The 25,054-nt window shown below is 39.9% G+C and overlaps 2 pseudogenes; both read left to right on the plus strand.

Annotated features, from left to right (window-relative positions):
- The first annotated feature begins 1,107 nt into the window (after positions 1–1,107).
- Positions 1,108–2,301, plus strand: LOC136481976 (protein ANTAGONIST OF LIKE HETEROCHROMATIN PROTEIN 1-like; annotated as a pseudogene).
- Positions 2,302–2,502: 201 nt separating this feature from the next.
- Positions 2,503–22,686, plus strand: LOC136479961 (uncharacterized; annotated as a pseudogene).
- Positions 22,687–25,054: the final 2,368 nt, after the last annotated feature.

Consider the following 25,054-nt stretch of genomic DNA (forward strand, 5'->3'; position numbering starts at 1 on the left):
TCTTCAAATTTGGACTGACATTATATCACCTTCTCAGGAACTGAGTGACCCTTCTATTCTAAAAAAAAGATTCTGATTTCAGGGAATAAACTCTCATCCATCATTTAATGCATGGCCCAACCAAATGATCCTTTGTTTGAGCTTTTTTATTCGGCTTTTTGTTTGGTGGGTAAGAATCAGGTTTAGGTCTGCAGGTTGTGTTCTGTGTCTTGCAGACTAAATTTCCAATTTATGTGTTGGCTGCTTCCTTAGTTTCTTGCAGACTAAATTGAGCTTCTTCTTTGTTTTAAAGGCTTGTGAGTTGTTATTATCCTTTGTTTTTAAGAAGAAAGGTAGGACCTCTTTAGCCTTGCAGTTCATTCGTTGGGTTCAGTAGGGTCCGCAGCTTGTCATTGTTTCTGTACCTTTAGTTTTCTGAAGCTCTACATTAGTGCTGCTCCTCTGGTTCAAAACATGCTGCATTAGACATGTGGTAATTGTGTTGGCATTTTTCTACGAACCATATATATAAACTTAGGCCAAGTTGACACAAGCCGAGCAAGAGATCTGTATATTCAGTGTCCATGGCAAGCAATAATAGGAGATCTGTATGTAAACGTAGGTCATCAGTGTCCATGGCAAGCAAGAGATGTCCTGCTGTATATTCAGATTAGAGTAATTTTATATTGCAGTAAGCAAGTTGACACAAGCCGAGCAAGTGTAGTTCTTTCGTTGCGCCATATACTTTTCTCGTTTGGGCGTTCAGTCCATCGTTAAGTCTACTTCCAATAGCGAGGCAGCGAGAGACCACCAAGCTTAGCCTAGTTCGTTTGTACTATAAAAAGATGATGTCTTGATTTGCCAAATGGTTTCTTGTTACTTGTAGATCTCTCCAGCACCATTTAGAGTTGGGGAAGGTGAACCTCTGCCTTCTTGGGATCCGGTGCCAACTCCAAAAGGTACTCCAAAAGCTTCTATATGACTATAAGTTTATATATGCTTCTATAAGACGACTATAATCTTTATTACAGCTTCTATATGACATGGTCAATAATATAACTTCTATATGACATGGTTAATAATATTTAGCTTCTATATGACTATAAAATTGTATGCTTCAGTCCTGCAATGCATCTCTCACTACGAGATCGTATTAGAAAGAGGAGGGAGGAAGAAGACGATGACATGATGCTATTTATTTTCCCCGCCTTATATCTTGTGAGTTCTGCTAGAGGAGGGGAAAAGAAGAAACGTCATACTTCGGAAGAAACAGGCGAGGTTAAAGTTCGAAGACTCCTCGAGGGACATGTCAAGAACTGTCAAGTTGCATTTAGGATGGAACCACACATCTTTAGAGAATTGGCAAATTATCTTAGAAGCAAAAGGCTTGCTGTTGATACTAGGATAACTGTGGAGGAGAAGTTGGGTTTCTTCCTATACATGTTAAGTCACAACGCCTCGTATGAGGATCTCCAAGTGTTCTTTGGGCACAGCAATGACACCTTCCATCATCACATCAACCACTTCTTCAAGGTGGTCATTCCCGCACTCTCTCGCCGTTACCTTCAAGCTCCTGATCCTAATCAAGTGCATAAAAAAATCCAAGACAATCCTAGATTCTATCCATTTTTCAAGAATTGTCTAGGTGCCATTGATGGAACTCATATTCCTATTTCCATAGCCTCTGAGAAAGCTTCTCCTTTTAGAAATAGGAAGGGCACACTAAGCATTAATGTGATGGTGGCATGTGATTTCGATCTCAACTTCACTTTCATTTCTAGTGGATGGGAGGGATCGGCTACAGATTCTAGAGTGCTACGATCAGCTATGAGCAAGGGCTTCCAAGTACCTCCAGGCAAATTCTATCTAGTTGATGGAGGGTATGCAAATACTCCATCTTTTCTTGCTCCATATCGGGGAGTTTGATACCATTTGAAAGAATTTGGGGCTGGACATCGAAGGCAGCAGAACCCAAAGGAGCTCTTTAACCACCGCCACGCACTACTGAGGAACCATGTGGAAAGGGCTTTGGGGGTGCTTAAGAAGCGCTTCCCCATTCTGAAAGTTGCCACATTCCACATGTTGGAAAATCAAGTAAAGATACCTATAGCTGCTTCCATCTTCCATAATCTGATCCAATTACTTCATGGAGATGAGGAATGGTTAGATCATCAGCCGGATAATATCCCTCCAAGAAACTTTGTTGCTGTACCAAGTGGTGATCAAATGAATGACCTAAATGTGGGTTCAGTACAAGGCAACGCTTTAAGAGATACCATCGCCCAAGAAATGTGGGTTCAGTACCAGCAACATTTAAATTAATCTTTGAATAGGCTGTAATAAGTCAATAAGCTTGTAATAAGCATGGATTGTAATTAAGCCGAGACTTCTTTTTAGTCTTTAAATTAGTCTTTGAATAGGTTGTAATAAGCTTTTGTCATGAATAAGCTTGTAATAAACTTGGCTTGTAATAATTGAATAAGCTTGTAATAAGTGAATAGGCTTGTGTCATATTTGACAGCGATGGTTGGAAAAGGCTCCCCGAAGCTCAATATGATTGCAAGGGCGTCACCAAAGTTGCACTGGTTCTTGGATACAACAAGTGGTATTAAAAAGAAGGCTTCTCCTAAATGCAGTAAGGCAAAGAAGACTGGAGGTTCTCCGAGAGGTATGGTGTTTAATTCTCTACTATTATTGCTGTTATTTCTCTGCTATTATTGCTGTTATTTCTTTGCAGTTGTTTGCTACTAAAAAGAACTTTCTTGAAGTAATTCTCTTCTATACAGTTTATTGCACCATGTGCTATTATAGTAGTTTTAGTAAACCTGTAACCTATAAACTAGTATTTCTTTACTGTTATTTATATTTGCTGATTTTTGGTAACCTGATGTCTGACCATGGTTTACGTAGTAGTAAAGCAAAGAGCGGACTAGAATCCGGCCCTTGAGAAGTCCCTAGTAGACATTCTCCATGAGTATAAAGATAGTGGCTACAGAGGTGACAACGGATGGACCCCTGAAGGGTGGAATAAAATGGTGAAGGAGTTCCATCTGAGGAACAAGTATGTCAACTACACAAAGAGTCAGATTCAAGACAAAGAAGGACAACTAAAGAAAGACTATAGGATGCTCAAAGAGGCAAGGAGGCAGAGTGGGGCCACCTAGAATGAAGATAGGCATATGGTTGAAGGATCACCATCTATGTGGGATAACCTTGAAATTGTAAGTTGATTTTTTGAAGTAATTCTATGGATATCCTCATAGTGATAACCTCATATTTGATCAATGGTTCTCTTTGAATGTGCAGACATTCCCTAAAATTAGGAAGTTCCATAGCAGTAAGGCAAGATTTCCACTATTTGATGCTTTGGGAGAGCTTTATGATGGTAGGTTCACTTTCTATAGTTGCAAACAGTGCCAATCAATATATTCTTTTGCTTCTCACTTTAGTATTTGTTTGTTTCTATCTTGCTGATCTATATTATCCTATGATTCACTTGATTTGTCTAGTAGCACTACTACAGAATGGACTTGTTGTCCCGGGCGGTAACAGCCTTTAGTCCCGGTTACCGCGCCGGGACAACGATCCCGGGACTAAAGGTGGAACCTTCAGTCCCGGGTCATCGAGCCGGGACTAAAGAGGGACCTTTAGTCCCGGTTGGTAACACCAACCGAGACTAAAGGCCCTCCAGCCGAGCGAACCTGGCGCACCCTTTAGTCCCGGTTGGTAACCCCAACCGGGACTAAAGGTTCCTTTTCTTTTTCTTTTTTTTTGTTTAATTTGTTTTCAGTTCAGTTACACGTATTTGTTTAATATATAATATGTTTTTATGTACGTATTCTACGCTGCTAATATAAATACACGCATGCGTATAATTACATCTAATTCTCATCTTGAGCATTATTATATTCGAATAAAGTATGAAACTATATATATTATAGATATATATATATGTATATATACAACACTTTCATAATCTTGTTCTCGAAAATAACGATATCAATAAACATTTAATTTACATCATTTATTCCTTAAGATCAAAGTAGAACTCGCCGTTGGGATTTAGCACTTTTTCTAGAAGATATCCTGCTATTGACTCTTGAACTGCTTTCAGATGGTCTTTTTGCATGACCCTTCGTTTCAACCATTCAGTCTTGCATTTGAAATAAAAGGAAAAGTATTAATACACATATATGTATATATATTCATTTAAAAATAAATAAAAATTGATATATACGTACTCTGAGGACATCTTCAGGAGTTCTTCTTATGTGCGCAGTGATAAATTCACAAACGTAGTATCCACACAAGTTATTACCTGGTTCCTGCCGCAAACACCACTGTACGAGAAGAAGATTATTCTCATCATCTCACACGTAAATTGAAGTACGATATAGTAATTAAACACGTGGGGAAGTGTATATAGTACAACTTACTGGTATTTCAACTACATTAAGTGGTGCCTTGCAATCCTTGCGATGTTGCCGAATAAACTCTTTCCAAACCCTGTGCGACCAATAATGTACGATCGTTAATAAATTATGGCAAAGTCTATTCAATAATAGTTGTGCGCGAGAGATCGAAATTACCCCTAGATAATGTCTATCATATCTTGGTATAGTGCCCGTTCTTTTCTCAACGAGTCAAAGATTAGTAACCGACTTGAGTTTAACTCAATGACAATGAGTATCCAGTGAAAACTGCATTGGTTTATACACACACGTACATGCATATAAGTTGTATTGATATTACATAAAATGTGTAGACTACATTATTATTAACACTTACTCAAAGTTGTACGGGAAAAGTATTGTTGTCTTGTCGTGCTGCTTCACGAAGAACATCATGATATTCTCCTGTGCTTCAGATACCCATCGCTCCTTGACAATAATACCGGTTTTAAATATGATATAAGGATCAATGAAGCCAACACTGGTGTCTTGTATTCTTTGGAGCTCTGACATCTGGAATCTGTATATAAATATAAGTTACATGTGAGGATAATTATATACACGTACGCATGGAAGTGAGTTTATTAAATAAAAGTAAGAATCACTTACAAACAAAAGGAGCTAATGATTGATTTGTCCAGAGCGTCCATGTGGTATAGTTGATGCAATTCTTCGAAACTAATATGTAAGATGTCATCGCCACGGAAGTAATGATGGTCTCTAAATCTGACAAAGATCCAATGCTCACCCCTGCCACACGCCTGCATGTACCACTTGTTGAGCAAGTACATTTGCGTACCCAATTCATTCAGAGCCGCAGGGTTGTACAGACTTTTGCCATATTTATAAGTCTTCTAGGTATCAACTTCCAGGTTCTGGATTGGAGCTTTGCCCGTCAATTGATCCAAGGTTAAACCAGTATCTTGAAAAAAAGCATTAAGGGCTTGAACCGACACTTCTCCAGAGTTGTCTGGTCGATAGACTTCTATGTTGGAACCATATTGATTAGCAACAACAAGATTTTGCATTGGTTGCTTCTGTTGTCCGAGCTGTGGGACATCCTTCCCTAATGCTCTTTTCCTTTTCTTATCTGCATCATGTGACTTCACGAGGGAGCGGTCATAGTCTGATAGTGGCGAAGGCTTACGAAGTTCAATCATCTTTTTCTTGTGAGCATCGACCTTCTGCCTCAACACATCTTGTGGTATGTAAAAGTACGGCTTCTCCTTAAGCTTCGCTTGACTCTTGTTTTTTATATCTATAAAAAAATCTTTCACTTTTTTGTCTTCTTCAGCTGCTATTTGCTCATCAGTCTTTTCAGGAAGTATTTCTTGAGAAATAACTCTTTTTCTCGGGGTCTTCTTTGCCGCCGGGACCTTAGACGTCTTTGTAGTGCGTCGCTGTGGAGGGGGTGGGGGCAGTGTTGGAGACCGGCGTGGAGGCGATGAGGCCGGCGTTGGTGGAGACCGGCGTGGAGGCATTGGAGATCGTTGTGGAGGCGGTGGGGCCGGTGTAGGAGTTGGAGATCGTTGTGGAGGCGATGGGGCCGGTGTAGGAGTTGGCGATCGCCGTGGGGATGAAGTCGTCTCGCCCCCCGCGACGTTGTGATGAGATGGGGAATGAATGATTAGGCTAGGCTGGGGGGAGACCCTGCTACAAAAACAAGTTGTGTGTCAATTATTTTTGAAGCCAATAGAAAATTAATGGAAAATAATATTTCATTCACTTTCATTCGTACCTAGGGTGAGGTAGGGGAAGCGGTGGCGCCCCAGGAATGATGATGAAGCGTTTGCGCCATTGAATAAATGTCTTCTCTGCTTCTCCTAGTGTTTTCTCCCCATCACCGCCTTCAATGTCAAGAGGAACATTGCTGTAACCTTTGAGCACTCTATCGACCGAGACGCTAGCATATCCAGGTTGAATAACTGACCCATGGATTCTTGGTGTCTTCGTTCGGTCTATTGGAGATACAACCCCGACAGCCACCATGATTGATGCATTATTACCATCTGGAATGTGCAGCTCACATGTTGTTAGAGGCTCGGTAATGTCATCAACAGGGAAGCGCAACCCAGCGTCGTCTTGAATAACTGGCAGCTCCGTAGAAGCACAACTACTTTTCATCTGACCAACGGGGCTAATGGTGACTCCCGGCGTTGATTGCGATTGCATTTGACTCATTGCTAGCTGCACTTGCCTCTTGATCTCCTCCTGCATTCTTGCCTCAAGAGATTTTTCTCGTTCACGTGATTCAAGCAATGCTTGTCGTGACTCATCAACAAATTGCTCTAATGCACGGATTCGTTCTGCCTCCTCGTCCTTCTTTCTCTGGCGGCTTCTGTAGGTATCCTTGTCTGCTAGGAATGCGTGTAGCCACAGAACCGCCCCATAGCCTCTTGTTCGACCACCGTGTTCGAGATTCTCTAGGGCATATGTCAATTCATCCTTCTCTCTGTTGGGCTTGAAAACACCACTATCAGCTTCTTCCCTAGCACGAGCTAGTCTCTGTGTTGCTCTCTCAATTTTTTGGCCGAAAATTAGCTTGCCAGTGTCTGGGTCTAGGCTTCCCCCATGAGCGTAGAACCAATTCTTTGCGCGTTGAGGCCAGTTCTTCTCTATTGTTTCAGGTATGATTCCCTTGGCAGTAATCTCTGCTTCTAGGTTCTACCACTTGGGAATAGCACTCTTATAACCACCTGATCCCATACGATGATGGTATTGCTTCTGTCGGGCATTCTGCCGATTCCTCATCACACATTCCTCACTGTCTTGGGATGTCTTGTATTCTACGAAGGCATCCCAATGGGACTCTAACTTGATAAACGCCTTAGCATTGAAATTCGGCGTAGCATTCTTCAAGATAAACTTTTTATACAATGTCTTCTTCCAACTCTGGAACAATGTTGCCATCTTCTTCATTGTCCAATCCCTCACTAGCTCCTTCAAAGCATCATCTGCTTATAATGTGAAATGTTGAGTGATATCTCTCCAAGCTAGGTTCTTGTCATGATCAGATACAAAACTAATATTAGGAGCGGATATCTTCTGCTTCCATTCACGAGCACTAACTGGGATCCTATCCCTTACAACGAACCCACATTGATTGACATATGTCTGAGCATGTGGTCCCAATGGTTTGCCGGTGTCGGTGTCGAATTCTGATATTATGAAATGGCCCTCTAATGGCTTTTTTGGCCCTCAGACTTTCCTACTTTTGTCGGTGGTTGATGTAGATCCAGAGACCGGCTACATGAGTAGAAACACAACGATTAACAACAAATATACGTACGCATGCATCTATAAGAGATGATAGATAATCGAATATACCTCGCCAGTATTTTCTTGCGCGACAATTTGTTGATCTTCAACCACCGACATATTCAGGATATCCTCATAATCAGCAAAGTACTGACTCGTGTCATCTACATCCACATTGGTGCCGGCGTTGATAATATCCGCCATTATGTCATCACTCAAGTTATCATTCGGAGCAGCCATTTGTATCTTCAAGATAACACATAGATAGAATTACTATGGTACATAACATAAGTACATGTGATAACACATATAGAATTACTAAATCCAATTAAATATAATAACACATAATATTTCATCAACATAGAAATAAGTACATGTATATATATACACATAGAATGATACAATATATTTTCTCTCTCTCTCAACACATAGAAATAAGTGCATATGTCTATATCTCTAGATATGCATGTGATACACATAGAATGTCTCTCTAGATACAATTTTCTCTCTCTCTCAACACATAAAAATAAGTACATGTATATATACATATAGAAATAATTAAGTACATATGTATACATATAGAATCTCTCTCTAGATATAATATATATAGAGAGATAGAATATATAATTACTAAATCCAATTAAATAAATCTAACATGAAATTAGATAAACTAGTAAGATAATACATTTTAATCTAACATATATCAAAAACTATAATAAAAAACTATCTAAAAAAACTATCTAAATAAAATACTAATTAAATTTTAATACATTTAAATCTAATATATCAAAAACTATCTAAAAATAACTAAAAAACTAACAATAAACTACATGTACTTATTTTAATCTAACATACAGCCGAGACTTTGTAAAAAAAATCTAAATAACATGGCCGATCGAGAGCAGCAGATCATATCGAGTTCGACGGAGGCCGTACGGCGTGGGCGCGCGGGAAGCGTCGGCGACGGATGGTGGGGTCGGGTGCGGCGGTGGAGACGGGATGCGGCGATGCGGGCCTGGAGAATGGTGCGGTCGGGCGGGGGTAGACGACGACGGCGGCGCGGCAGAGACGAGCTCGACGACGGCGGATGGCGCGACCAGGCGGGGCTGAGCGACGGAGGCGAGATCGAAGATAAACAGAACAGACGTTCGATATATATAGCCTGGGACCCTTTAATCCCGGCTGGTAATACCAACCGGGACTAAAGGTCTAACCCTTTAGTCCCGGTTGGTCTTATCAGCCGGGACTAAATGTCCTTTAGTCCCGGCTCGTGTTGCCAGCCGGGACTAAAGGTATTTTTTTGGCGGGCACCGAAATTGCCGCCCACCCTTTAGTCCCGGTTCTTGGTCTAGGCCGGGACTGAAGCCCTGAAAAATTTGCCAACCCGCCAGCGTAATTGGAAAGGCCTGGGATTTTGTTTTTGTTTAATACTAGGTTAATCAATTAATTCCATAGCAACTTCAATACTTTGCAATATTTATTTTAAAAAATACTATTGATTAACTAATTATTTATTGTAAATAGGAAAATTTTGTAACCTAAAGTTTTTAATTTCTTTTATGAATATAGAATATAAATGTTACTAATACTAAGTATTTTGTTAATGCAAAAATATATTTCTAACTTAAAATTAATAAAACTAATATTATTCGATAGGAAATTTATTATCACATTATTGTAACGTCAATGTTTCAATTTTTTCTCGGTTTTTGACCAAAATTGACAGGAATTTTTTGTTGAACCTATAAAAATATAGAAAATGTAGTATTTTTTGTTCTACAGCTTTCTCAAATGAAAAAATGACCTATATAAGGATTGTATATATTGATGAGCTTAACAAACTCAGTATTCAAAACTTTTCAATTTGAGATAATATAGGGTCCCGAAAACTAGTTTGTAGGCGTCGAAATTTAAAAATCACAAATTTGAACCGTCCAAACTTTCTCAAATGGAAAGTTGACCAAAACAACAATTGTAGATCTTTTTGAGTTTAACAAACTTGGTATTCAAAACTTTCTAATTTGAAGTCATTTAGAGTTCATAATACTAGAGTCAAAGTGTTGTTTTTTTATTTGACCAAATTTGACTTGGTCAAACTTGCTCAAATGAGACACTAAATGACCTCAGATGAAAAAACTCTGAATACCAAGTTTGATCATCTCAGAAAGATCTAGAATTGTTACATAGCTCATTTTCCCATTTGAGAAATTTTTATCAAACACTAGTCACAACTTCTTGAATCTCATATATACTTTCTAAAACTATGTCACACACTTGTGAAATTTAAACTACATTTTGTTCAAGCTTTCTCAAATAAAAAAATGGCCTATATAAGGATTGTATATATTGATGAGCTTAACAAACTCGGTATTCAAAACTTTTCAATTTGAGACAATCTAGGGTCCCGAAAACTAGTTTGTAGGCGTCGAAATTTAAAAATCACAAATTTGAATCGTCCAAATTTTCTCAAATGGAAAGTTGACCAAAACAGCAATTGTAGATCTTTTTGAGTTTAATAAACTTGGTATTCAAAACTTTCTAATTTGAAGTCAGTTAGAGTTCATAATACTAGAGTCAAAGTGTTGTTTTTTTATTTGACCAAATTTGACTTGGTCAAACTTGCTCAAATGAGACACTAAATGACCTCAGATGAAAAAACTCTGAATACCAAGTTTGATCATCTCAGAAATATCTACAATTGTTACATAGCTCATTTTCCCATTTGAGAATTTTTTATCAAACACTAGTCACAACTTCATGAATCTCATATATACTTTCTAAAACTATGTCACACACTTGTGAAATTTGAACTACATTTTGTTCAAGCTTTCTCAAATGAAAAAATGGCCTATATAAGAATTGTATATATTGATGAGCTTAACAAACTCGGTATTCAAAACTTTTCAATTTGAGACAATCTAGGGTCCCGAAAACTAGTTTGTAGGCGTCAAAATTTAAAAATCACAAATTTTAACCGTCCAAACTTTCTCAAATGGAAAGTTGACCAAAACAACAATTGTAGATCTTTTTGAGTTTAACAAACTTGGTATTCAAAACTTTCCAATTTGAAGTCATTTAGAGTTCATAATACTAGAGTCAAAGTGTTGTTTTTTTATTTGACCAAATTTGACTTGGTCAAACTTGCTCAAATGAGACACTAAATGACCTCAGATGAAAAAACTCTGAATACCAAGTTTGATCATCTCAGAAAGATCTACAATTGTTACATAGCTCATTTTCCCATTTGAGAAATTTTTATCAAACACTAGTCACAACTTCTTGAATCTCATATATACTTTCTAAAACTATATCACACACTTGTGAAATTTGAACTACATTGTGTTTAAGCTTTCTCAAATGAAAAAATGGCCTATATAAGAATTGTATATATTGATGAGCTTAACAAACTCGGTATTCAAAACTTTTCAATTTGAGACAATCTAGGGTCCCGAAAACTAGTTTGTAGGCGTCGAAATTTAAAAATCACAAATTTGAACCATCCAAACTTTCTCAAATGGAAAGTTGACCAAAACAACAATTGTAGATCTTTTTGAGTTTAACAAACTTGGTATTCAAAACTTTTCAATTTGAAGTCATTTACAGTTCATAATACTAGAGTCAAAGTGTTGTTTTTTTATTTAACCAAATTTGACTTGGTCAAACTTGCTCAAATGAGACACTAAATGACCTCAGATGAAAAAACTCTGAATACCAAGTTTGATCATCTCAGAAATATCTACAATTGTTACATAGCTCATTTTCCCATTTGAGAAATTTTTATCAAACACTAGTCACAACTTCATGAATCTCATATATACTTTCTAAAACTATGTCACACACTTGTGAAATTTGAACTACATTTTGTTCAAGCTTTCTCAAATGAAAAAATGGCCTATATAAGAATTGTATATATTGATGAGCTTAACAAACTCGGTATTCAAAACTTTTCAATTTGAGACAATCTAGGGTCCCGAAAACTAGTTTGTAGGCGTCGAAATTTAAAAATCACAAATTTGAACCGTCCAAACTTTCTCAAATGGAAAGTTGACCAAAACAACAATTGTAGATCTTTTTGAGTTTAACAAACTTGGTATTCAAAACTTTTCAATTTGAAGTCATTTACAGTTCATAATACTAGAGTCAAGTGTTGTTTTTTTATTTGACCAAATTTGACTTGGTCAAACTTGCTCAAATGAGACACTAAATGACCTCAGATGAAAAAAACTCTGAATACCAAGTTTGATCATCTCAGAAAGATCTACAATTGTTACATAGCTCATTTTCCCATTTGAGAATTTTTTATCAAACACTAGTCACAACTTCTTGAATCTCATATATACTTTCTAAAACTATGTCACACACTTGTGAAATTTGAACTACATTTTGTTCAAGCTTTCTCAAATGAAAAAATGGCCTATATAAGAATTGTATATATTGATGAGCTTACCAAACTCGGTATTCAAAACTTTTCAATTTGAGACAATCTAGGGTCCCAAAAACTAGTTTGTAGGCGTCAAAATTTAAAAATCACAAATTTGAACCGTCCAAACTTTCTCAAATGGAAAGTTGACCAAAACAACAATTGTAGATCTTTTTGAGTTTAACAAACTTGGTATTCAAAACTTTCCAATTTGAAGTCATTTAGAGTTCATAATACTAGAGTCAAAGTGTTGTTTTTTTATTTGACCAAATTTGACTTGGTCAAACTTGCTCAAATGAGACACTAAATGACCTCAGATGAAAAAACTCTGAATACCAAGTTTGATCATCTCAGAAAGATCTACAATTGTTACATAGCTCATTTTCCCATTTGAGAAATTTTTATCAAACACTAGTCACAACTTCTTGAATCTCATATATACTTTCTAAAACTATGTCACACACTTGTGAAATTTGAACTACATTTTGTTCAAGCTTTCTCAAATGAAAAAATGGCCTATATAAGGATTGTATATATTGATGAGCTTAACAAACTCGGTATTCAAAACTTTTCAATTTGAGACAATCTAGGGTCCCAAAAACTAGTTTGTAGGCGTCGAAATTTAAAAATCACAAATTTGAACCATCCAAACTTTCTCAAATGGAAAGTTGACCAAAACAACAATTGTAGATCTTTTTGAGTTTAACAAACTTGGTATTCAAAACTTTCTAATTTGAAGTCATTTAGAGTTCATAATACTAGAGTCAAAGTGTTGTTTTTTTATTTGACCAAATTTGACTTGGTCAAACTTGCTCAAATGAGACACTAAATGACCTCAGATGAAAAAACTCTGAATACCAAGTTTGATCATCTCAGAAATATCTACAATTGTTATATAGCTCATTTTCCCATTTGAGAAATTTTTATCAAACACTAGTCACAACTTCATGAATCTCATATATACTTTCTAAAACTATGTCTCACACTTGTGAAATTTGAACTACATTTTGTTCAAGCTTTCTCAAATTAAAAAATGGCCTATATAAGAATTGTATATATTGATGAGCTTAACAAACTCGGTATTCAAAACTTTTCAATTTGAGACAATCTAGGGTCCCAAAAACTAGTTTGTAGGCGTCAAAATTTAAAAATCACAAATTTTAACCGTCCAAACTTTCTCAAATGGAAAGTTGACCAAAACAACAATTGTAGATCTTTTTGAGTTTAACAAACTTGGTATTCAAAAATTTCCAATTTGAAGTCATTTAGAGTTCATAATACTAGAGTCAAAGTGTTGTTTTTTATTTGACCAAATTTGACTTGGTCAAACTTGCTCAAATGAGACACTAAATGACCTCAGATGAAAAAACTCTGAATACCAGGTTTGATCATCTCAGAAAGATCTACAATTGTTACATAGCTCATTTTCCTATTTGAGAAATTTTTATCAAACACTAGTCACAACTTCATGAATCTCATATATACTTTCTAAAACTATGTCACACACTTGTGAAATTTGAACTACATTGTGTTCAAGCTTTCTCAAATGAAAAAATGGCCTATATAAGAATTGTATATATTGATGAGCTTAACAAACTCGGTATTCAAAACTTTTCAATTTGAGACAATCTAGGGTCCCGAAAACTAGTTTGTAGGCGTCGAAATTTAAAAATCACAAATTTGAACCGTCCAAACTTTCTCAAATGGAAAGTTGACCAAAACAACAATTGTAGATCTTTTTGAGTTTAACAAACTTGGTATTCAAAACTTTCTAATTTGAAGTCATTTACAGTTCATAATACTAGAGTCAAAGTGTTGTTTTTTTATTTGACCAAATTTGACTTGGTCAAACTTGCTCAAATGAGACACTAAATGACCTCAGATGAAAAAACTCTGAATACCAAGTTTGATCATCTCAGAAAGATCTACAATTGTTACATAGCTCATTTTCCCATTTGAGAATTTTTTATCAAACACTAGTCACAACTTCTTGAATCTCATATATACTTTCTAAAACTATGTCACACACTTGTGAAATTTGAACTACATTTTGTTCAAGCTTTCTCAAATGAAAAATGGCCTATATAAGAATTGTATATATTGATGAGCTTAACAAACTCGGTATTCAAAACTTTTCAATTTGAAGTCATTTAGAGTTCATAATACTAGAGTCAAAGTGTTGTTTTTTTATTTGACCAAATTTGACTTGGTCAAACTTGCTCAAATGAGACACTAAATGACCTCAGATGAAAAAACTCTGAATACCAAGTTTGATCATTTCAGCAAGATCTACAATTGTGAAGTCATAACATATTACATAATATCCATCTCTAAAACATAATATATTAAACATGCATCGTTGTATCATGCGGGTACAACAGTGAATTTCTTCTTGACGTATGACCCTTGGTTATGATCTTGTCGTAACCATGGAGTGTCTTCATCATTTAACATGATGCTTGGATCTTTCTTTACTATGAAGGGTGGAATTCGGACATTTCTTTCGCAATCTTCTGACATGTCTGACTTGTCTTCAATTCCCACTATATTTATTTTCCCAGAAAGAATTATGTGGCGCTTTGGCTCATTGATCATTGAGTTGATGTCTTCGTTTTTTCCTCTCTTTGATTTTGTAGACATGTCTTTCACATAGAACACCTGACTCACATCGGCAGCAAGGACGAATGGTTCCTCTTTGTACCCAATATTGCTGAGGTCCACTGTTGTCATTCCATACTCTTTGTCGACTGTTACCCCTCCTCCGGTCAGCTTCACCCATTGGCACCGGAACAAAGGGACTTTAAAATTAGGTGCGTAGTCTAGTTCCCATATCTCTTCTATGCGGCCATAATATGTTTGTATATTCCCATTTGGATCTGTTCTATCTATGCGAACACCACTATTTTGATTGGTGCTCCTTTTATCTTGGGCAACTGTGTAAAATGTATTCCCATTTATCTCGTACCCTTGGTACGTGAGGATATGCCACGATGGCTGCCTAGCCAACAAATACAGTTGCTCATCAATATTGTCATCGCCTTGACATTCTTTTCGCAACCAACCACTGAAACTTTCCATGTGCTGACGCCTAATCCAAGCTTCAATCTTTCCTGGAAATTTGGATCGTAAGAACTCCTTATGTATCTCGATGTACGGATGCACCAATGACGAGTTCTGAAGAACCGTGTAGTGTGCTTTATTGAAATAATCGTCTCCCATGCCGATATATGTTTTCTTCCCTAAAGTTCCTTTACCACTGAGTCGCCCCTCGTGTCATGATTCAGGAACGCCAATCGGGGCAAGGTCAGGAATAAAGTCAACACAGAACTCAATGACCTCCTCTATTCCATAGCCCTGGGCGATGCTTCCTTCAGGCTTAGAATGGACTTTCACATATTTCTTCAAGACTCCCATAAACCTCTCGAAGGGGAACATGTTATGTAAGAACACAGGTCCAAGAATACTAATCTCCTTCACCAAATGAACTAGGATGTGTGTCATGATATTAAAGAAGGATGGAGGGAACACCAACTCAAAGCTGACAAGACATTGAACCACATCATTCTGTAGAGTAGCTAGTTCCACTGGATTGATTGCCTTCTGAGAAATTGCATTGAGGAATGCACATAGCTTCACGGTGGCTAGACGTACATGTAGAGGTAGAATTCCTCTTAAAGCAACTGGAAGCAATTGCGTCATAAGCACGTGGCAGTCATGGGACTTTAAGTTTAGGAATTTCTTATCTGGCACATTTATTATACCCTTTATATTGGAGGAGAATCCCGATGGGACCTTGATGCTGCTTAGACATTCGAACATGCTGTCCCTCTCTTCTTTGCTAAGCGTGTAGCTAGCAGGACTTAAGTAATGACGTCCATCATCTGTCTTCTCTGGATGAAGATTGTCTCGTTCTTTCATGCCCTGCAAGTCCTGGCGTGCTTCAAGTGAATCATTTGGCTTCCCGTACACACCCATGAATCCTAACAGGTTCACACAAAGATTCTTTGTTAGGTGCATCACGTCGATTGCGTTGCGGACCTCTAGGACTTGCCAATAGGGTAGCTCCCAAAAGATGGACTTCTTCTTCCACATGGGTGCGTGTCCCTTAGCATCTTTGGGAACAGATTCACTGCCTTATCCCTTTCCTAATACTACTTTCACATCCTTGACCATTGTGAGTACATCTTCTCCGGTTCGGTTATGAGGCTTCTTTCGATGGTCTGGCTTACCTTTAAAATGCTTCCCTTTCTTTCTTACTTGGTGATTCAATGGAAGGAATCGACGATGGCCAAGGTACACGACCTTTCAACATCTTTTTAAATATATACTGTCAAGGTCATCAAAATAATGTGTGCATGCATTATATCCTTTGTTTGTCTGACCTGAAAGATTACTTAAAGCAGGCCAATCATTGATTGTTACGAACAACATTGCTCGTAGGTCAAAGTGTTCTTGTTTGTACTCATCCCAGACACGTACACCTGGTTTGTTCCATAAAACTAGAAGTTCTTCAACTAATGGCTTCAGATAGACATCAATATCGTTGCCAGGTTGCCTCGGACCTTGGATGAGGATCGGCATCATAATGAACTTCTGCGTCATGCATAACCATGGAGGAAGGTTGTAGATACATAGAGTAACTGGCCAAGTGCTATGACTAGTGCTCTGCTCTCCAAAAGGATTCATACCATCTGTACTTAAGGCGAACCTTAAGTTTCTAGCCTCATTTGCAAACTCTGGAAATTCCCTGTCTATCGCTCTCCACTAGGACCCATCAGCTGGGTGTCTCAGCATATTGTCTACCTTACGGTCTTCTTTATACCACCGCAACAACTTTGCATGGTCTTTATTTCTGAACAAACATTTTAAGCGTGGTATTATAGGAGCATATCACATAACCTTGGCAGGGATTTTCTTTCTAGGACGTTGTTCACCCTCGACGTCACCAGGATCATCGCGCCTGATCTTATACCGCGATGCTTTACATACCGGACATTCATCCAAATTCTCGTATTCATTGCCATGGTAGAGAATGCAGTCATTAGGACATGCATGTATCTTCTGGATTTTTAATCCCAATGGGCAGACAACCTTTTTTGCTTCGTACGTAGTGGTGGGCAATTCATTTGGCTTCGGAAGCATCTTCTTTATGAGGTTCAATAAATTCCCAAATGCCTTGTCGGATATACCATTCTTTGCCTTCCACTGTAGCAATTCCAGTGTTGTACCTAGCTTTTTTTGCCCCTCTTCGGCCATCGGGTATAGCAACTTCCTATGATCCTCAAGCATGCGCTCGAACTTAACTTTCTCTTTTTCACTTTCCAATTCTTGTTGTGCATCACGAATGGCATCGCCAAGAGCATCACCGAGATCATCTTCTACCGCTACCTCTTCTTCATCTCCCCCCATTGTAGTATCATCAAAGGCACCATACTGAGCAATAATGTCATCAATGTCTAAATCTTCTCCTTCACCTTCTTCCATCATTACCCCGCTTTCTCCATGCTTAGTCCAACATATATAGTTTGACATGAAACCTGACTTAAGCAAATGTGAATGAAGACTCATTGAGCTTGAATATTCCTTTAAATTCTTACATAGGGCACATGGACAGCACATGAAACCATCCCGCTTATTTGCCTCGGCCACACCTAAGAAATAGTGCAAGCCCTCAATAAAGTCTTGGGAGCGGCGATCGGCATTGTACATCCAATGGCGTGACATAATCTGTATTACACGATAAATTATGAAAACCTTGAACATAATTTAGTATTTTATTACACAACATAAATGACACACACACGGTTGATTAATTAACTAAGCCTGGCTACAACGTAAGCAATCCCAACTATCACTAAACAAACTAAAACTACAATACACTTCAGTAACATAATTATTTTGTGATCGTACGCAACTAAAACAGACAAATCATTCTTCTGTTGAATATCAATAAGCTTCTCCTGCTAGCTCACTGACTCATCAGCAGTAGCCGCTACCTCAAGCGCACCCAAATTCTGCACGTATGTAGCATAATCTTCCTCCCAGTACCAACCATCGCATCCATTGCCCTCCCACTGAAATTAAAGCCAAAAAATATTTAGTCAAAAATATTCAAGAAAAGCAGGTCAATTAGCCATAAATAAAAAATGCGTCAGAAACTCACATCGCGATCCGGGCACTTGTAGAAAACACGACCCTTGTTGGGTCCCTGTCTCTTGACTCGGTACTCCATCACAATCTTCTGCTTACACTTGCCGCAGATAATGAGAGGGAGTTCTGGCCTCAGTCGTTTCGCAACCGAACGAGAGGCCGAGGATCCGGTACCAGTTGTCATCTACTTTCTATACTTATTTTTTCAAACTAGTGTAAATTTCATATTTTCTAAAATGATATATTTAACCTAAACTAGTACGGATTTCACATGTTTCAATAAATAACCATCCGTACTAGTTGACCTTGCTTACGTGATCATCTCGCGAGCATTTCTCCACCGGACGGCACCGTACTTGGCCAAGGAAGAGCTCCGATTCTACGAGAAAGGGAACACGGTCTTCCACGACCGTTGCCGCTCTCCCTCATAGAATCAAAGCTCCTCCTTGACGTCCGTTACCGCTCGGCAGAGAACATGCTCGCCGAGATGAACACGGTCCGCAAGTTCAACTAGTACGGATTTTCTACAATTTTCTAAGTTTTTCATTTCATGGAAAAATTAATTCTAAGATCACGTAAGCCACCGGGGACGAGGATGGCGCGTGCTCCAGCGAGGACGAGTGAGGCGTGATTTTGATGAACTAATTTAACTTTTGTTTATCCAAACATATATGCAAATCATCATGTGATTTTGAGCTAAAAATGACATATAAAATCATAATAAAGTCCAACATATAAAGTTACACATGCATCTACATCGTAAAATGAGATAAGCTACTGACAAAACATAAGAGGATTAAGTTTCTTACCTCCAAAATCGAAGAGCAACACCAATGGATGGGGAGAGAGCAAGAACAACAGCAAGCTGAAGAACAGATGCAGTGAGTTTGAATGCAATGGCTTGGGCTCGGGAAGGAAGAAATGAGCTGAATTATAGGCCGGGATAATTAGTCCCGGTTAGGGGTCCAAACCGGGACTAAAGATTAATCTTTATTCCCGGGGCATCACCCAAACCGGGACTAAAAGCTTTAGTGCCGGTTGGTATTACCAACCGGGACTAAAGGTAAACCTTTAGTCCCGGTTGGTAATACCAGCCGGGACTAAAGATCCTTGCCCCGCGGAGGACCGTTGGGCAGGGACCTTTAGTCCCGGTTGGTATTACCAACCGGGACTAAAGGGTCCTTTAGTCCCGGGGGCAAAAAATGCCGAGGCTAATGCTAAATTGGGACATCGTTCTAAAGTCTGTTCTCGTCTTTGATCAAGTATTTTTATAGTGCTGATGACTACTAGACAATATGCTAGTTATTGTAACAATATGCTAGTTACAGTTTATCCTAGCATATTGTTACTATAACTAGCATATGTACTGTGATGCTTAGTAATCAGCATTATACTAGTTCTGATGACTAAGCATTACTATAGAAAAGCATAGTAGATCAAGTATTATACTAATTACAGTAATATACATGTTCTACTAGTAGATCAAGCATAGTAGATCAAAGAACTAGTAGATCAAGCATAGTAGATCAGCATTATACATGTTCTACTAGTTCAAAGACTAGCATAGTAGAAAAGCATTATACATGTTCTACTAGTTACAGTAATGCTGATTATGCTAGTTACAGTAGATCAAGTATTATCTTGCTGACAATATGCTAGTTACAGTAATGCTTTTCTACTAGTTCTGATGACTAAGCAACAATATGCTAGTTTTATAGAGTTAGGTTATATGCTTCTACTTGTCACAATTTATAGATGTCAGAATAGCAACTCTACATCCATGTTCTTGTCATCTGTACTGTGATGAGTTTTCTTCAGTTATGCACTACTAGTTGCTCTGCACGATATTTCCCCCCCAATTAACTCCTTCTAGTTGTCATAACTATATTGGTTCTCTTTATACTTGAATTTCATGAGGAAAGACCACTTTCTATAGCTATTTCCTTGTTATCATGTAGGTCATTTGGCTGAAGGTACTTACAATCTGACTTCTCTTGAGCCACCACAAGAGGAAGCACCACTTCGACAAATTCATGATGTAGATGACTTGGACAACATTGAGGTTCATGAGGTACTAGATGAAGATGATTCAATCACTGAGATACAAGAGGAAGCAAGTGAGGTTGTAGCTGTTGAAAGAAATGGACAGCGAGGTTCTCTATCACAAGATGAAGAAAATGAGGTCGTAGTTGTTGAAAGAAGCAGGCAGCGAAGAACTACTACTACTACATCAAGCAAAAAACATGAAAAGGAAGAAAAGAGACCTAAGAAGGGTGAAAGGATTGAAGAAATGATGGGGAGATACCTAGACATGAGGACTAAGCAAGTACAAGATGAGTCTGCAGATCTAGCCAAAGAAAAGGAGGTTGCTGAAGGTAATGACTTCTCTATCAAAAGGTGTATATCCGTTCTGAGCACAATGGAAGTGACAAAGGAAGAGAAGGCAAAAGCATTTGCAGTTTTCATCAAGAGCAAAGAAAATAGAGAGGCCTTCCTAAGTGGGTATGAACTAGATCGAGAAGCAACTTTGGTTTGGCTCAAAAGTGCGATGGTCTAACAGGTCAGCCTACTTAATTGCTGAAAACTTGATGTTTTCCTTCTATTTGACTACAAGAGTCCTTTAGTCACTGCAAAACTGAAAGAAGAAATATTTTCTAGTTCTGTGCAACCCTTAGAGATGAGAACATTTTGATAGTTGAGTTGCTAGTAAGAGGATTTGGACTGTAGAGATGCATTTCTAGTCAGGTTGAAAGCTGAGATCTACTCCTTTCATTTAGCTTGAAAATTGATGTCCTTCATGACTCTGATAACTCTGGGTGCAATCAACTGAGTTTATCAACATAGCATAGCACATCTATGATTGGGGATGCTAAATACCCTTTTGGTTTGGTGATTTTAATTGGCAAGTTTTTTCCCTTTCTAGTTGTTATATTGTATCATTATGTGGACATCTCTCTTTGTTATCCTACTGTCTGCAATGTATTCTTCTGCTTTGACTGCTTGGCTTCACTTTATGGTTGTGTTTCATGCAGTTGGCTATGTTTCAATGAACTGTGTTAGTATTTCTTTTTTTGGTTGCTTGTGTTCCATAGGTGAACTCCATTGAATCCAAACGGGGAAGAGTGCTTTCAGTTTTTTATTGTGTTAAGCTGTACAGAATGTTATGTTAATATTGATTACATCTGTTATGGTCTATTCTTACTTGAAGTGTAGGGTTTTTCATTTTGTCTCTATTTACTTCTATTGATTCACATGCACGAACAAAATTTGTGACATCATAACCTGTTGTCTGTGCAGATGTTCCATTTGATGCTAGCAAGACCTGGGAATTTCTACGTGCAGAACGACATGTTCCGCCTGAACTATGGCTAAGGACATCAGGACTTTCTCTCTGCCATGGCAGTTCGATAGTGTCTTTTTTTAAGAAACAATGTAGTTTATTATTGTGTGGAATGATGTAAACTCTATGCTGCTTTAGTTTCTGTGATTGAGTCATCTATTACAAAGAGTTTTGGGTTCCAATATGGAGCAGTACCTGAGAATGTCATTTTCCTTGCCTTCTGTTGGTTATATACTCAATCCGTTGTCACCTCTGAGTCTTCTTTGAGATTCCATGGACTACATAATCTTCTTTGCTCTGAGTCTCCATATCACATGCCGAATGCGCCTGATTTTCGTATCTATACGAAACAAATCTGCCTGCCTGACATCCTGGCTAACCAAATAGTAGATGGTAGAAGCAGAGAATAGTTACAGGCAGGGATAGTTATAGGCTGGGAATGAGTGACAGGCATGGTTCCACTCATTCCTGGGCTGGAAGAAATCAGCTCCGGTATTAGATTCTCAGCAAACGAACAAGGCCTAAGTGGGTGGGATTTTGCTGAATCCTATCTTATTTTGGGCAGGCGAGTCTTTGGATATACTATCCCGTTCGTTTAGCAGGGAATGAGTCCCTGGAAAAAATCCAGCCGGAATAGTAGGCTTAATTTGTATAAGGAAGCAAATCTGGAATGAATCCTAGACCTGGAAGGAGCTAACCGAACGAGCCCTAAGTGGGTGGGAGGAGGCTCTCCACAACGTTAATCAAGTCATGAGAGGTTGTCGTCAACTCTCTTTCTTTGCGAGCTTTTGTCGTCTTACATTGCTTATGGTTTGGTTGTTTGCAGGTCATGTCCGCCACCACTTCAAGAAGATTGACTTCTATCAATTTCTGTGGGCTAACCTTGAGCAGCAGTGCGTGGTGAGTTTTGCGGGGTCTTGTGCGTTCTTATTTTTCTGTTTGTATATTTGCTACTTATATCTGATTTTACGCAGAGTCATCATGTTATGTGGCTGCTAGGATTGAGAGGAGAGAGTCGAGAGGAGCGACGGCGGCTGTCGCGCTACAGTACCGCGGTGCCACAGTACCGCGGTACTGTTCATGGCTAGGGCTGCGAGGGTGAGAGAGAGCCAGCCGCGGGGCGTTTGCCCACGGCCGGGTAAGAGGGAAGGGTTTTCCTTCTTAATTCTTGCTTGATTAGATTGATACATCTCCTCTCCTTATATAGAGATGTTTACTTGACTCCTAAGCAAGCGGCCCTTATCTCTAATTAACCCTAACACTAATGGGCTATACATCCAGCCCAGGCCCAATAGGCCCCTGCCATACTCTAACACTAACACTACACCCCATCTGGACATGCAGCTCGTCCTCGAGCTGCAACCTAACCAACTTATAACGATGTCTCGACACAAACCTATCTCTTAAAAACAAGCTTTTTACATCTCGGCTTATTTTATTATTATCAACCGAAAATAGATGTGAACTCTTTATTTTTGCAGCATCTTCAATTGATGGCGGACACCAGCCCGACGCATAAGCTGCACGTAGACAACCACCTGGATCCCATGGACACCATCTTGACAAAAGGGGTGCATGTATATGGCCACCTAGAAGTAGTCGCAACAACGGCCAGCGAAGGCGCCCTCACGGTGGTCGGTGGCGGAAAGCGGCGGTGCTAGGCCGTGCGCTCCCGCCGGTGACACCATGCCTTCTCCCCACCGGACGAATGCTGGTCTGCACCACACAAAGAAGAGCGGATGGCTTTCGACAGAGAACGACGAGGGGACCGCCTCCCCAACCGCCGCCACCGCAGAGTTTGAGTTCACCGCCCGCGAGAAAAACAGCATGCCCGTTACCCGTGGGGGAAACTGCCGACACCTGGTGTGTAAGCATCTTCCCCGCCGGCTCCATCGCGATGTCCGTCGGCTGCTCGATCTGCCGTGACTTCTCACCCGCGTCTTGGATCTGCTGGACGCCGGCGCCCGTGGTGAAGTCCAGCTTGTAGCCCTTCGGCTAGAACTCAGCCGCGCCGAACGCCGCGGGGGCGGCCGCCGATGGAGCCGCATCGGACGCCGGGGGCGGCCAGAGGCTGGAGCCATGGAAGAGGGCCCCATCGATGCCGCTGTAGAGGGTGCCCGACGCCGGAGCGCCCCCATGGCCGAAACCCGTGGTGATGTGGGGCGCCTGCGGGATCGACGTACGCACCGGCGTGGTGGAGTAGACCGGTGGCGAGGCGCCCGTGAGCCACGCCGGTATAGGGGACGGCGAGTGAGGGAACTTGATGTCCTAGATCGGCACACCAGCGGGGAGAACCAACGGCGCTGGTGAGGTGGTGGTCGCCGTGTCGTCGTGTGGCATCCCGTAGGAGTACAGGGTGGTCGAAGACGCTGGGGGCAGCGGCGGCGGCAGCAGCTACTGGGACGTCGGCGGCGGGTTCGGCTGCGGCCCCAGCAGGAACCCATGAATCCTAGCCACCATCTTGCCGAGGTCAAGGATAGCCGCCGTCAACTGCTCGTTCGTCATAACACCCACGGCGGAGGACGACGCACCCGCGGTCATCTACAATGAGGATTGTGGCACCCTGGCCGACGTGGAGACCGCGGACAGCGGTGCGGTGGTACCTGACGAAGACGCTGGTGGCAGCGGGTGGACATGATCGAACCAGAGATCTCTGATATCAGATTGTTATGTGGCTGCTAGGATTGAGAGGAGAGAGTCGAGGGGAGCGACGGCGACTGACGCGCTATAGTACCGTGGAGCTATAGTACCATGGTTACTGTTCATGGCTAGGGCTGCAAGGGTGAGAGAGAGCCGGCCGCGGGGCGTTTGCCCAAGGCCGGGCAAGTGGGAAGGGTTTTCCTTCTTAATTCTTGCTTGATTAGATTGATACATCTCCTCTCCTTATATAGAGTGGTTTACTTGACTCCTAAGCAAGCGACCCTTATCTCTAATTAACCCTAACACTAATGGGCTATACATCCAGCCCAGGCCCAATAGGCCCCTGCCATACTCTAACACTAACAGCCTTCTTCTAATTCCTTTGCGAAGATCTACTTCTACGCTTCCCTAGATTGCGCCTTTTGGTTTGTTTTCCACTGTATTTGTGTATGTCCTGCGAAACATTGATCTTCCAAATACATGTGAAACTTGGTTAATAATAATAACATATGTGTGTAAGTTTGCTAGTTTCTCCTGTTTCTGTGTCTTAGTTGGTGGTCGGATTTGATCGTTAAGGACCGCCAACAATACCCTGAATACCCATCAAGGAAACAAAAGAAAGAGTGCTTCGCCAACCGCTCTAACATTTCATCAATGAAAGGTAGAGGGAAGTGATCTTTCTTTGTAGCCGAGTTGAGTTTTCGGTAATCTATGCACATCCTCCACCCCATGATGATTTGTTGTGGGATTAACTCATTTTTACTATTCTCCACGACCATCATCCCTGCTTTCTTTGGTACCACTTCGACAGGACTA

The sequence above is a fragment of the Miscanthus floridulus genome, chromosome 9 (genome assembly GCF_019320115.1).
Source record: "Miscanthus floridulus cultivar M001 chromosome 9, ASM1932011v1, whole genome shotgun sequence".
Lineage (NCBI taxonomy): Eukaryota > Viridiplantae > Streptophyta > Magnoliopsida > Poales > Poaceae > Miscanthus > Miscanthus floridulus.